At 26.2% G+C, this 12,782-nt stretch overlaps 1 protein-coding gene across 1 annotated transcript in view; it reads right to left on the reverse strand.

The window, feature by feature from the left end:
* Positions 1–12,782, reverse strand: part of LOC136977036 (chromodomain-helicase-DNA-binding protein 7-like) — a 187,579-nt gene that overhangs the window by 146,315 nt on the left and 28,482 nt on the right.

Below are 12,782 nucleotides of genomic sequence, written 5' to 3' on the forward strand. Positions count from 1 at the left end.
AGAATAGCTAATAATATATATATATATATGTGAAGAGTCTGATATTAAAGGTACTGTACAGGCCAAAATTACACTAATATTTATAAAGAAAATATTTAATACATTCCATACTTTTGTTTATTTCTCGACATACTCGCCATAAATGTTGAGACATTTATCCCATTGTGACACTACTTTAAACATCCCTTCATGGTACTGTTGTTGTCAAGTTGCTTGAAGTAGTCCAGAACGATATATTCCAATTCCTCCTGATCTGAAAAGCATTTTCCCACCAAAAATTTCTTTAAAGGTTCAAATAAATGAAAATCTGAGGGGGCTAAATCTGGACTATACTCCAAACATCAAATCAAACCAAACTGTGGTTGGCAGCTGAATTGGGAGGTCCTGCAACATCCTCTGTATAGTCCAAATTTAGCACACCATCAGATTTTCATTTATTTGGACCTTTAAAGAAATTTTTGGCAGGGAAATGCTTTGCAGATCAGGAGGAATTGGAAGATATCGTTCTGGATTACTTCGAGCAACTTGATAAGCAACAGTACCATGAAGGGATGTTTAAAGTAGTGTCACAATGGGATAAATGTCTCAACATTTATGGCAAGTATGTCGAGAAACAAATAAAAGTATGGAATGTATTAAATATTTTCTTTAATTATAAATGTTAGTGTAATTTTGGCCTGTACCATTAATATCAGACTCCCCACGTATATATACTAAGACATAATCTATATTATATAAATTTTTAAAATATTAGTTTCCTTCTCAATGTTAAATTCATGACTGCAGTTTTATCTTCAAACTGCATCTTGTACTCATTTCTTATGCTTAAAAATACTTTTGCAATATAGACAAATTAAATCAACTGTAAATTTGAAGGTAATAGTAATAAAAAAGATATAATGTATAGCATTCCAAGAACTGTGCATACTAAACAATATTTGGATAGTCAAGGAATCTTTCTGGGAATAATCTAGGTCATTCAGCTAAGTAGAAATCTCATACTGTAGGCATATCCAAAAGAAATTTGGAACAGATCTTGCAAAATATCAAGTTCCATTCTGACAAGATTGTATAAAACTATGCTTTTCAAGTTGAAATTATTGCCATAAATCAAAACCTTGATCTGTTTGACATTTTTTTATGTGGCTAGTTTAAGATAATGTGCTGCAAATGAAAAAAATCATTTTAAAGATTTACCTTAAAGTTTTATCCTTTGCATATAAACCTATACTAAATTTTATTTCACTCCTCTTCTGATATCTTTTGACAGATGAAGACTTTTTTATATATCATTCAGTCTTGCATCACTACATATAATGATTTATTTTTCTTTATATATTAGTTTGTTGCCAAATGATAGCTGAATAAAAGGAGTTTATTTATGTATCACCCCTAAGTAGTAAAAAAACTGTTTTAATATAATTATGTTTGATAATCAAAAAACAAAATATGCTTAAGTCTAACACTAAAACAAAAATTACTAAAAAGTTTCAATACTAATGAGTTTTTTTATTGTCACTACCAAATAAAAAAATTCAGAGAATTTTTAGACTAAATAATAAATATATATAAGACATAAAAACAATAATACTACTATTTTTGTAATAAAGTTCACTAGTTGCTGGCAACCATACGATAAAATCATGTAAAAACAAATTTAAAAAAAACTGTATTTGGGCAACCAACATACTAAAGATGAATACAATGAAAAGAAGATTATACAATGAAAAATGTTACTTAATAATTTAAAAAGAGTATATATAATGAAGACAGTATGATTATATCTGAAAGTAAAATATTTATATAAAAGACAGAATTCAATTATTATTATGGTAAACATTTATTAATGATAAAAAGTATTTAAAACTAAAGTGAACCAAAGAATCTAACAATGTATACAATCATCTGAGTTTACAGTATTTAAAAATTTGTCTTTTGATTTCTTATAAAAACTAAATACTATTTTTAATATGAAAATAAATTCATAAATAACTTCTCAATCTTTAATAATTTTTGTAAGAAAAAAATTAATGTTACCAAAAATCCTGCAATAATTTTACGATTTTCCAATAATGTTTTAATTCTATTTTTTCTGTTTTATCATAAAATGAATTTGTATACTTTTCAGTTTTTAAAAATAATCTCTCTATTGCTATGCAAGATTTAAAGGATCATTCATTTCATTTGAACCTAAGTTGTTTATCAATTTTTGATAGACTTTCCAAAATATTTTCAAAATTTAAGAGAAATTACATTCTGAGGAAATCTAAGTTTTTTCTCAAAATCTAAAAGATTTTTTCACTATAAAACTAACTTTTTAACTCTTAAATGGTGAAATATACTTTCAAACTTTCTCCTAATATAGAACAAGTTTTTTGTGCAGATGACCTTAAAATTTATCATTTAAATATTTCAAGCATCTTTATTTTTATAACTAAAATTCTGCTTCCAACAGAAAAAGTGTACACCTTTACAATCATATAATTATTTTGTGTATTAATTAATTAACATTTGTGATAAAGAGAAATTTTCTAACAAAAACATTTGTTTTGTAAAAAACCTTTCTTACATTTAAAATAAAAATATTGTACTCACTTAAAAGTATTTTTATTTTTAGTAATTTTCTGAACATTGAAAAGTTATACTATTTAATATGTAAATCATTTATTTTATTTCAAATTGTATTAAACAAACTTGTGATTTTTTTTTTTACAAAATCAAGAGGAATTCAAAATTTAATAGTCATTTCTTCTATAACAATTTTTTTTATTATTTAAATTTATTTTTAAATTCTTATTTCTTTTAAAATAGTCATTCATTCTAAAAAAATCATTTCATAAATTTCTTTGCACTAAAATTTTAAAAAAAATCTATGAACTATCTAATTTGATAAATTATTTTAATATAAAAATCTATAATATATTAACAATACTCTGTAGTAACTATAATAAATTTGACAACAATTTATCTTTAAAACTTTCATAATAAATATTGTTGAATAATTTGTATTGATTCTTTATTTTTAGTTCTGAATTTATACATTTTCATACATAGTATTTTCTTCTTTATCAACTCCATTTAAAGCGAACAAAGCGATAATACAAATACGTCTCACTAACCTTGTATAGCTTTGAGGGTAAAAACTCAGAACGTATCACTAACGTTTTTGACCCACTTTTTAGGGTCTTCTTCAGGTGGTCTATAAATATTTTCTGGTTTTACTCTAATTTTCAAATTTCCACGTAAAAACTCAGAACATAATTAATGGAAATTTGAAAATTAGAATAAAACCAGAAAATATTTATAGACCACCTGAAGAAGACCCTAAAAAGTGGGTCAAAAATGTTAGTGATACATTCTGAGTTTTTACCCTCAAAGCTATACAAGGTTAGTGAGACGCATTCTTCTTTATGATAGAAAAGAGGTTAAAATATATTTAAATTCAAATCTTATAAAAAAAATAAAATAAAGTAAACTAACAGCAGTTAGTCAAAAATGTATATTTTGTAATATGTAAAATACTTATTTCAACTAGTAATTTACTTAATTAAAAATCCATAAAAAATTAATATTATAATCTTGTCTGATTCCTCATCCATTCATAAAATGCTTTTACAAAAACAAAATTAATTTGTTCATCAAAGAATTTGTAAATAATTAAATAAAACATAATATATATATTTTATATATTAGATGTAATAATAAAAAACTAAATAATAAATTAAATATAGTGAAAAACATATCTTTTAAAATTTATTTTATACATTTAACCATAAAATAAAATATCTAATAATATTTACTCATTTCTATATTTTTATTGAGATATCTTGCTATACTTATGATACTATTAAAGGGCAGTAACCTCTAAAACCAGTTCTTGTTCTACAATAAATAACATATTCAATTCAATGGTTTTCATAATCAAGTAGCAAACTTTCTAATGACATTTTCAACCTAAGATGTTAAAATCTGTTTATTGTTTTTCAGAAAGAAAGTGGGCAGGAATTTAAAATTTTTTAATCTTATATAATTTACAAATACTTTCTATACCAAACCTTAAACAATAATTAAACTAATGTAACCAAATATAGCTCAGAAACTTTGTTTTATATTATAATTACTGATTACTGACCTGAAAAATTTACTAAAAATAATTTAAGCCTTATCAAATGATAAAATATGTTTTAAAATTATACATATGATATAAATTCTATCGTCTAATAAAATATATTACAAAAAACGGGCAGAATAAAAGGACATATAAATTACACAATCATCATCATCTCCATATAAAAAAAATTATATAATCTGAAGTAACTAAATAAAGTAACCATCTTAACTTAGAAAAAATATTTACAGGTAAAAACAGATAAGCATATATTCTAAATAATTATGCAGTAATAGATCCAGATTATTCAAGACAAATAAACTGTTTTACCAATCACATTATTTTATAATACTTTTGTTTCCTTATTCTATTTGTTTTAAGAAGGAAACAAAAGTAAGGAAGCATTTATGGAACCACTCAACTAATAATTTAAATTTACAACATTTATGTATATATGAGGAAAGCACACACACACATACACATAATAATATATATATATATATATATATATATATTGGAAAGTTTAACAGTAGTCCAAAATATTTTAAAATATATAAAATTGATGATCAACAAGTTGAGATGATAAAACTATAATTTCCATAAAACTACGATATCAATATTTGTCTTAAGTTGTCTACATGTTGTGACAATGACAGCTGAACATAAAGAAATTTGTCAACATTTCCAAATAAATGTTAAATTTAATTATAATGATACTAATGAAAAAGTGCATATATAGATTTCTAAAACTGAATAATTATTAAATGCTGATTTATTAATCCATCAATTATAGCAGACAATGAAATAACTATACTTTTATGTTAAATTTCAAGTTTTAAAGTTTAAGAAAAATCAATAAAATTTATAACAGTAATTTTTTACAACAGGACATCAGGTAAATAATAACCATAATATCTTTGAAAATACGAAATTTTAAAAAATATTCAGAAAAAGAAAACCTGCATTAATAGCAGCTTTTGTGCTTTCCAGTGAAAATATATATTATCTAATTTTCATGTGTCATATTCCAATTTCCATAAAAAAATCAAATCAATAAGTTATTTTTAAATTTAATGTAAAATATTTTCTATTATAAAAATTAGAAAATGATAAATAAAAATCTATTTAACTATATACATACATAATATTAAACAAAAACAGCTTAAAAAAATATTAATGAACAGAAAACAAAATCTCAAGAATAAAAAGTATGTCCTCAATGGAAGTTATATATTAAGAACTTTATCATCCATATTAATAAAAGTCAAAGTAGTTTATTATCCTAATTTAACTTTTATTTATTAATCTATTAGGTTGTTGCAAATGCAATAGCCAATTTTTACTTCTGATTTTGTGCATTTATTAATTTAATTTGAAACTTACATATTCAATCAAAATTGTTTCCACCAACATTAATACATTTTTCGGTTAAAGTTTACCTAGGGAACCCCAATGGCCGCGCTTCCGGTAATCTCGACGGCAGGTGATGTTAGAAATTCGGTGTAGGTGGCGCAATTTTTAAATAACGTTATCGTATGCAAATTTTTTGTTTTTCGTGACAGCTCGACTGCTGCGAGTGGTTTTTTTTTCACCAGTTAAACAATTTTGAAGAGAAAATGCTACTTTCTGCTATTTTTAATAGTAAATAGGTAAGTTTTTATTCCGTCTACTTTTCGTGATGCAACGTGCAGCAAATTTAATAATTCTATCGTATTCGTAATTGTTGTAAGAAGTTTTTTTTTTTGGTGACAAAATGGAAACTGCATACATTAATTCTGAAAATTTTTGGATTAATTGCACCTCCGGTCGTTTCTTTAGATTAATGTACTCTGGTTTCGATGATTTGGCAATAGATAAGAAAATACCTAGTGTTGTGAAATTTGCAATATTCTCGAATTTGCAACATGTAGAAGAGGTATGCGACAAATGTGGGAAACGTCGTAAATTAATGTATAGAGCAGATAAAAACTCTGTATCGATGCGATGTAATGTTTGCAAGACGAATTATTCAGCTTTCCAAGGAACCTTTAAAGGGAAATGTGGTCGTTTGTCGTGGGAGAGTATTTTGTCATTTATCTGGCACCTACTGTGTTTAGAGTGTTCGCTAACTGTTGCTGCTGGAGCTTCGGGAATCTCCAAAAAAACACCAGTCGACTGGGCAAACTTTTTACGTTTTGTTATGATGGTTTCCATTAATAACCTATGTACTTTTAAGATTGGCGGGATAAATGAAGTTGTGGAAATAGACGAAACAGCAATTGCAAAGAGAAAATACGAGAAAGGTAGAAAATTGAAGGGGACGAGGTGGGTTGTAGGAGGTGTGTGCAGAGAAGGGTCCGGAATCGAGCCGAAATGAAAAGAACCGGAGTCCGTTCCAGCTGCTACACAAAGCGACGAGTGTAAGAAGGGGAAAAAAAGTAAGGCACATTCGTGTGGTAAAACTAAAAAACGTGTAAAAATATCAAGTAAAAAGAGAAACATCAGCGATAGGGATCGCAAATCAAGGAAAAGCGAGAAGAAACGGAAAGGAAATGTATGACAGAGCGTCAAACACGTGAGTAACAGTTTGTTTTATATTTCATAGCTAGCTGAACTTGCAAAATAATCTTAAAACATTTATTTTTTACTAATGTAATTATTATTTTTTCAAAAAATTATACATACTAACTAATTTGCATAATTTTTTGAACGTAGTACGCGTGCGTAGTACAGCAAACAAAATGGCGACCGGAAGTGCGGCCATTGGGGTTCCCTAGGTAAACTTTAACCCATTTTTCCCAATGAAATAAGGCCAATTTGATAGAAATCACAAGAATTAGAAACCAAAAGATCATTAAAGGTACTTTTTATTGCATCCTCTTCCTTGAAGACTTTCCTTGCCAAAAAACTGTCCAAATGTATTAAAAAAAAGTGATAGTCTGTTGGCAAAAAGGTGGTGAATGGAGAAGAATTTCATTTGAATACTTTCATTTTTATGACAAATAATTAAAGAACTGCAGACTCCCAAATAATACTCTTTATCTCTCTCACAGAGTTTGTGTGATATCCATTTATCAACTTCTCGACTTTCCCTAATATACTTAGATGTTGAGAAATGGTTGAATGACATCCAAGTATGTTCAAACTTACCACGATTTCCTGGACAGTTGTCATTCTAATTCAATGATGTTCTTCAATTCTAATTTTTAAGATTTGTATTCCCAGAATGAAAGTTTTTTGAACCAATGGCTGGTGGCCTGCTCACTCACAGAACCTTCAACAAAACTTTCATTGGTATTTTGAGTTGCTTCAGCTGCATTATGTCCCTGCTTATACTCAAAAGAAAATTATTCAATTTTTTTTTTCCCCATGTCATCAGAAAAGTATTCTTAAACATGTGGAACTCACAATATAAATGAGATTACATTTTTAAATTCACATATTATATGTGTGTTCATCCAATTGTAAACATACCACACTGTTCACATGGCAAAAAGTTGAACTACAAGGCTGGAAAGTTTAAATTTTAAAAAATGGCCATTTCATTTGCAATGACCCAATAGATGATCTAAATGTTTATCTTTTTATACTAAAGATGAACATTTTTAATATATTTATTAAACTAGTAATTGACGACGGTTATACCATAATGTTAAATATACTAGAAGAGGAGATTGAACCAGATGTCCAGGTAGCATAATTGCCAATGCATCCACATTGTAAACAGCAGTTGCAGGTTCGAGTCCCACTCTGGGCCAATTCTTTTCTTTCAGTTTAATCTAAATTATTTAATTAAATTTATTACAAGATGGCACCTAATGTCTTCCTCTAGGGTCAAGTTGTTTGGTAATTTATTATTAATCTAGCCGTTATATAGCCCGATGGCATACAGCAGTGTTTGGCTTTGTTATTACAAATGAAGAAGTATGTCAAAAATACTGAATTATACTTATACATAATGAAATTATTTGAAAAAAAAAAAAAAACATTTTTTCAATTTTATACAAGTTCTCTCCCTCTCATTTTCATATGAAATATATTAAAAATGATTTAACTAGTATAAATATATTTTTTAAATATTTTAAATGAGAATAGCATTTATATAGTAAGCAACATAAACTAAATGTTAAATAAATTTTAATAACTGATATCAGCCAATCAGCAAATTTCAAAAATAAAAAATTAAATATTTAATGAATATCAATGATAATCAATATCTTTCATTAATTAACATTTAAAATTAAAAATTTAATTATTTTTATTAAATGATGTATTGAAATTATAATTTAGGCACCATAATTACTTACATTAAAGCAAGATATTTTGTAATATACAAAACCATATTAATAGCATCACTAATATCTATTCAGATTTTATAAATCAATCAATTTAAAAAAAAATTCATTTCATATATTTTTTAGTTTAAATATAAAATTCATAAACATTCCATAAATCAAAACATCTTTAAAATTAGGAAGCAGATAAAAATTAATCAAATGGAATTGCATAATTATTATATAGATCACTATTATAAGTTATGTATATATTTGTGTGTTAATATGAAAGTAACAATTTAAAAATTGTTGAATTTTAAAAGATTTTATATTCTATATCCTTGATGACTAAGTGTAGTCAATAATAATGGTAACATATCTATACATTTTTTCTTCCTTTCTTTAAAAAAATGCTAAAAACTAAAATTGACTAAAATGAGATTTTCTTTACAAATGAAAAGGTTTCTATTAGGGTTTCTCTAATGGGATCCAACTGCTTTTTAACCTGGGAAATTCTGCAAATTTCTTAAAGTTCACTTTTTCTTATTTTGTGTTAAGGATGAGAAAATTTTTCAAATAGAAAGTATAATTAATTCATAAACTGTCAGAATATATTCGTATTTATTAATTTTAAGCCTGCTTATTAGTTTTTAAAATTTTTGCTTCTTATGGCATATCACAGATTGTTAATATGTAGCCTATTTGTGGCAGGACTATGAAAATTCTTTACTGGACAGAATGTGTAATATCATAAATAATTGTTAGATGCCATCTTAATTTTTAACCATGCCCAGTAACTTCAATAACTGCATAACACCAGGTTGTGCAAATTGGGCAAGGATACAAATGAGTATGAAGTATGCAAGTATGAAGTTTTTCTTCATAAACCTGATTATTAAAGCCAAAAGAACTGCTGAATTATCAGGCTATAAGCTTGATATTGCTATTAAAGCAGTCCAGGTAGAAAAATCAAGAATACTAGACAGCAAAAGAAGTACTCCAACGCTTCTTGAAAACAAACTAGAAATCTTCGAGGCTACACATGAAAAAATACATAACATTTGTTTTTTCTTAAATGTATTAAAGACAATTTCTCCCACTTCAATTGAATCAGAAAGGGCATTCTCAGTAGCAGGACTTTTCACTACTAAAATAAGAACCAGATTGAGTATTGGAGTATTGATCATCTTTGCTTTTCAAAATCCTATTATAAAAATTTACTATAATATTTTGTATTATGTTTTATTTAAAAAACAAAAATTACCTTCTAAGTTAGAAGTTTGATCTAAGTTCTTTTTCTTTCTTTAAATTTTCAACTCAATTCAAAGACTTTTTTTGTTTGATTGTAAGCAGTCTCCAACAAACTTTAATAAATTTTTTCTACAAGGATGGTTTTTTCCAACCTCCAATGGTCCATAAAACAAAGACAAGTATAAATAACAAAATGAATTTGCTTACCAAAAGTTAAGTACAAATATGGTTACTTTTTGACATAATCACCGTGAAGTTTGAGGAATTTGTCATATCTGCAGATGAGCTTTGCAATCCCCTCTTTATAGAATGTTGCCACCAGTGACTTGAGATGGGCCTTACCATTGTTTTGAAGATCGTCATTAGTCTCAAACCTCTGCTCTCCTAGCCAATTTTTCAGTTCAGAAAAGAAGTGGTAGTCTTCACACATTAAAGGTGTGAAGACTTCCACCCAGCTTGGAACTTTTTAATCACCCAGCATTTATCCCCAAGCAACTTCCACCTCTTTCCTGAACTGAAAATGTGGCTAGGAGGCTAGTACTAATGACAATCTTCAAAACAACGGTAAGACCCATCTCAAGTCACTGAGCGGCAACATTCTATAATGAGGCGATTGCAAAGCTCATTTACAGATATGACAAATTCTTCAATCTTCAAGGTGATTATGTCAAAAAGTACCCATGTTTGTACCTAAGTTTTGGTAACAAATTCATTTTGTTATTTACACTTGTCTTTGTTTTATGGCCCATTGGAGTTTGAAACAAAAACTCCCTACATATTTATGAAAATTTCTATATAATTCAAAGGTAATTTTTAATACATTTTACACAGATTTATTATTATTATTATTTTGGAGGTTGAAGGATGTATTAAATTACTAAAAAATGAAAAATAATTATATTATTCAATTTCAATATTTATTTCATACATTTTATATTTTAATTATATCCCAGAATTTTCCAGGAAATAAATCACTTTTCCCTCAAAATCCTAGGACAAGCAAAGGACTGGGAAATGAGAAATCCTAGTATCTATGAATTAAATATATTTTTCAAGAATCAACAGAAATACCTACAAGAAATGGATTTTATCAATAAAAACAAATAAAAGTCATCTTATTTATCCAAATATAATAAAGACAATTTTAAAAATAGAAGTAAATAAAACAAGATATTTAATTTATCAATAAATGTGCTAAATAATCAAGCATACTATATATTTGACTTTTATCAAAAGATCCAGAATATTTAATAATACAATTTGAAACAATGGCTCCATGATTATTTTGACAAAATTTGAATTTAATAACAGAACATCTATTATTTTTATTAATAAAAACAAAATAGTATAACAGACAGTAAAACAGAATATTTACCTCATCATAAAAAAAAGACAATCTTCAAGCAAAAAATCAGTCAAATAATTATTTATAAAATCAGACTATTTTCTACTCAGATTGATTAATAATACGAATCCAACACAAAGATTATTATATGTATACTTTTTTAGGTTTCATAATACTCTCTTTTTATAATTATAAATATTTCGTGAAAAATCAAATTGTAAAATTTGTTTCATTAAATATGATTTAACAAATAGTTCTTCAGAACTAATATTTTTTATCAAAAGTAAAATGATAATTACTATAATAAGCATATTTTACACAATGATAAAGCATCTTGTTCTAGTATTAAAATACAGAAAATTATAATGTTGCAAATGATAGTAACTGCTAATAACAATATTTTTTCAACTTAAACTTTCACTGCATTAAAATATTAACAACATTTATATAAAACCAAATTTCTCTTAGGCTTATATTTTGTTTTTTCCATATATTGAAATAATTTACTCATTTTTAGTTAAACAAATCAAGTAAATTTTTTAAAGCAATACTTTTACATTAGATAATAAACCTAAAAACACATCACTTCACAAATGCCAGAAAAAGTCACAGCTAAAATATATACAAATAAATTTTTATATAAATTATTAAATAGTCAAGTATATATTTGCTATGCTTCATATAAACCATTAGTTTTTAAAATAGACCGAGAATAACTAAAAAAAAACTGGTAGACTGCTTATAATACTAAGAAAAAATAAAGAATTGAATTTTGATGTCTTTCATTATCTTCTTAAGATTGTCACAGCATTCCTTGTTTCATCTAAAGATGAAATGAGCATTTATAACAATTACTTTTATGTTAACCTATTATAAAATTATCACTTTCTCATAAAAAAGGATAAGTATTATTTAAGTATAATTGGTAATGAATAAAATTAAAAGCAGTGAATGATTATAAATTATTTTTAAAAAGTTGTCATCTAGTATCAAGGACTTACAGTATAAACTTTTGATTTAACCCTCAATTAACATGGAGTGATCTGACTGATCATTAAAATTAAGGAGTTTAATTTTTCTATAACTTTCTCTCCTGTTAACAGAGAAAATCATCCTTCCCTAAAGAAGGATGATTTTCTACTGTCTATTGATAAATTAAATGAACTCACCATCTAGCAATTTAAAAGAAATGCATCTGTAATAGTTTTCATTTTATTTGAGTTTTTTTCATAAATGGTCTCTGAGACTGTTGCACATAAGCAATGTTACTAGAATTTTGGATTAGTGTAAGTTACTGAATAATAATGCAGCTAAGGCATGAGCAATTGACCTGTATGCTTTAGTTGTGCCAAAGAAATATGCAAAAACTGAGCACACACAGTTAATTAACATGGTAATGTTTTATGCATTAAGAGTTAATAGCAACATCTATATACATATTTAAGCCTTCATTTTACTGTTAGTATCTAATCATTATATTGTGAAGAATAATTTTTACTAGACTAATATTTTTATATTATTTCTATATTTTCTGTTTACAACTTTACACTTTGCAACTCATTTAAACAGATAATGTCTAAATTAAAATCCAATTTATCATATGAATCAATAGGAATCTTGCACACTTTTTTAGTTGGAATGTAATGAAGAAGAAATCTTGTGTGTTGCATATCAAATGTGATGGCATATCATCTCTGTATTTTACATTTTAGTTCTAATAGTTGCAACAGCCATTATTTCATAAATCATTATTCCTCTCCCAATGATCTAAAACTGAATCTTCAACAAAATAAGGGTTATGTTAAATACAGTATATTATTTGTCA

This window comes from Centruroides vittatus, unplaced genomic scaffold (genome assembly GCF_030686945.1).
Source record: "Centruroides vittatus isolate TY-2023 unplaced genomic scaffold, ASM3068694v2 contig_439, whole genome shotgun sequence".
Classification (NCBI taxonomy): domain Eukaryota; kingdom Metazoa; phylum Arthropoda; class Arachnida; order Scorpiones; family Buthidae; genus Centruroides; species Centruroides vittatus.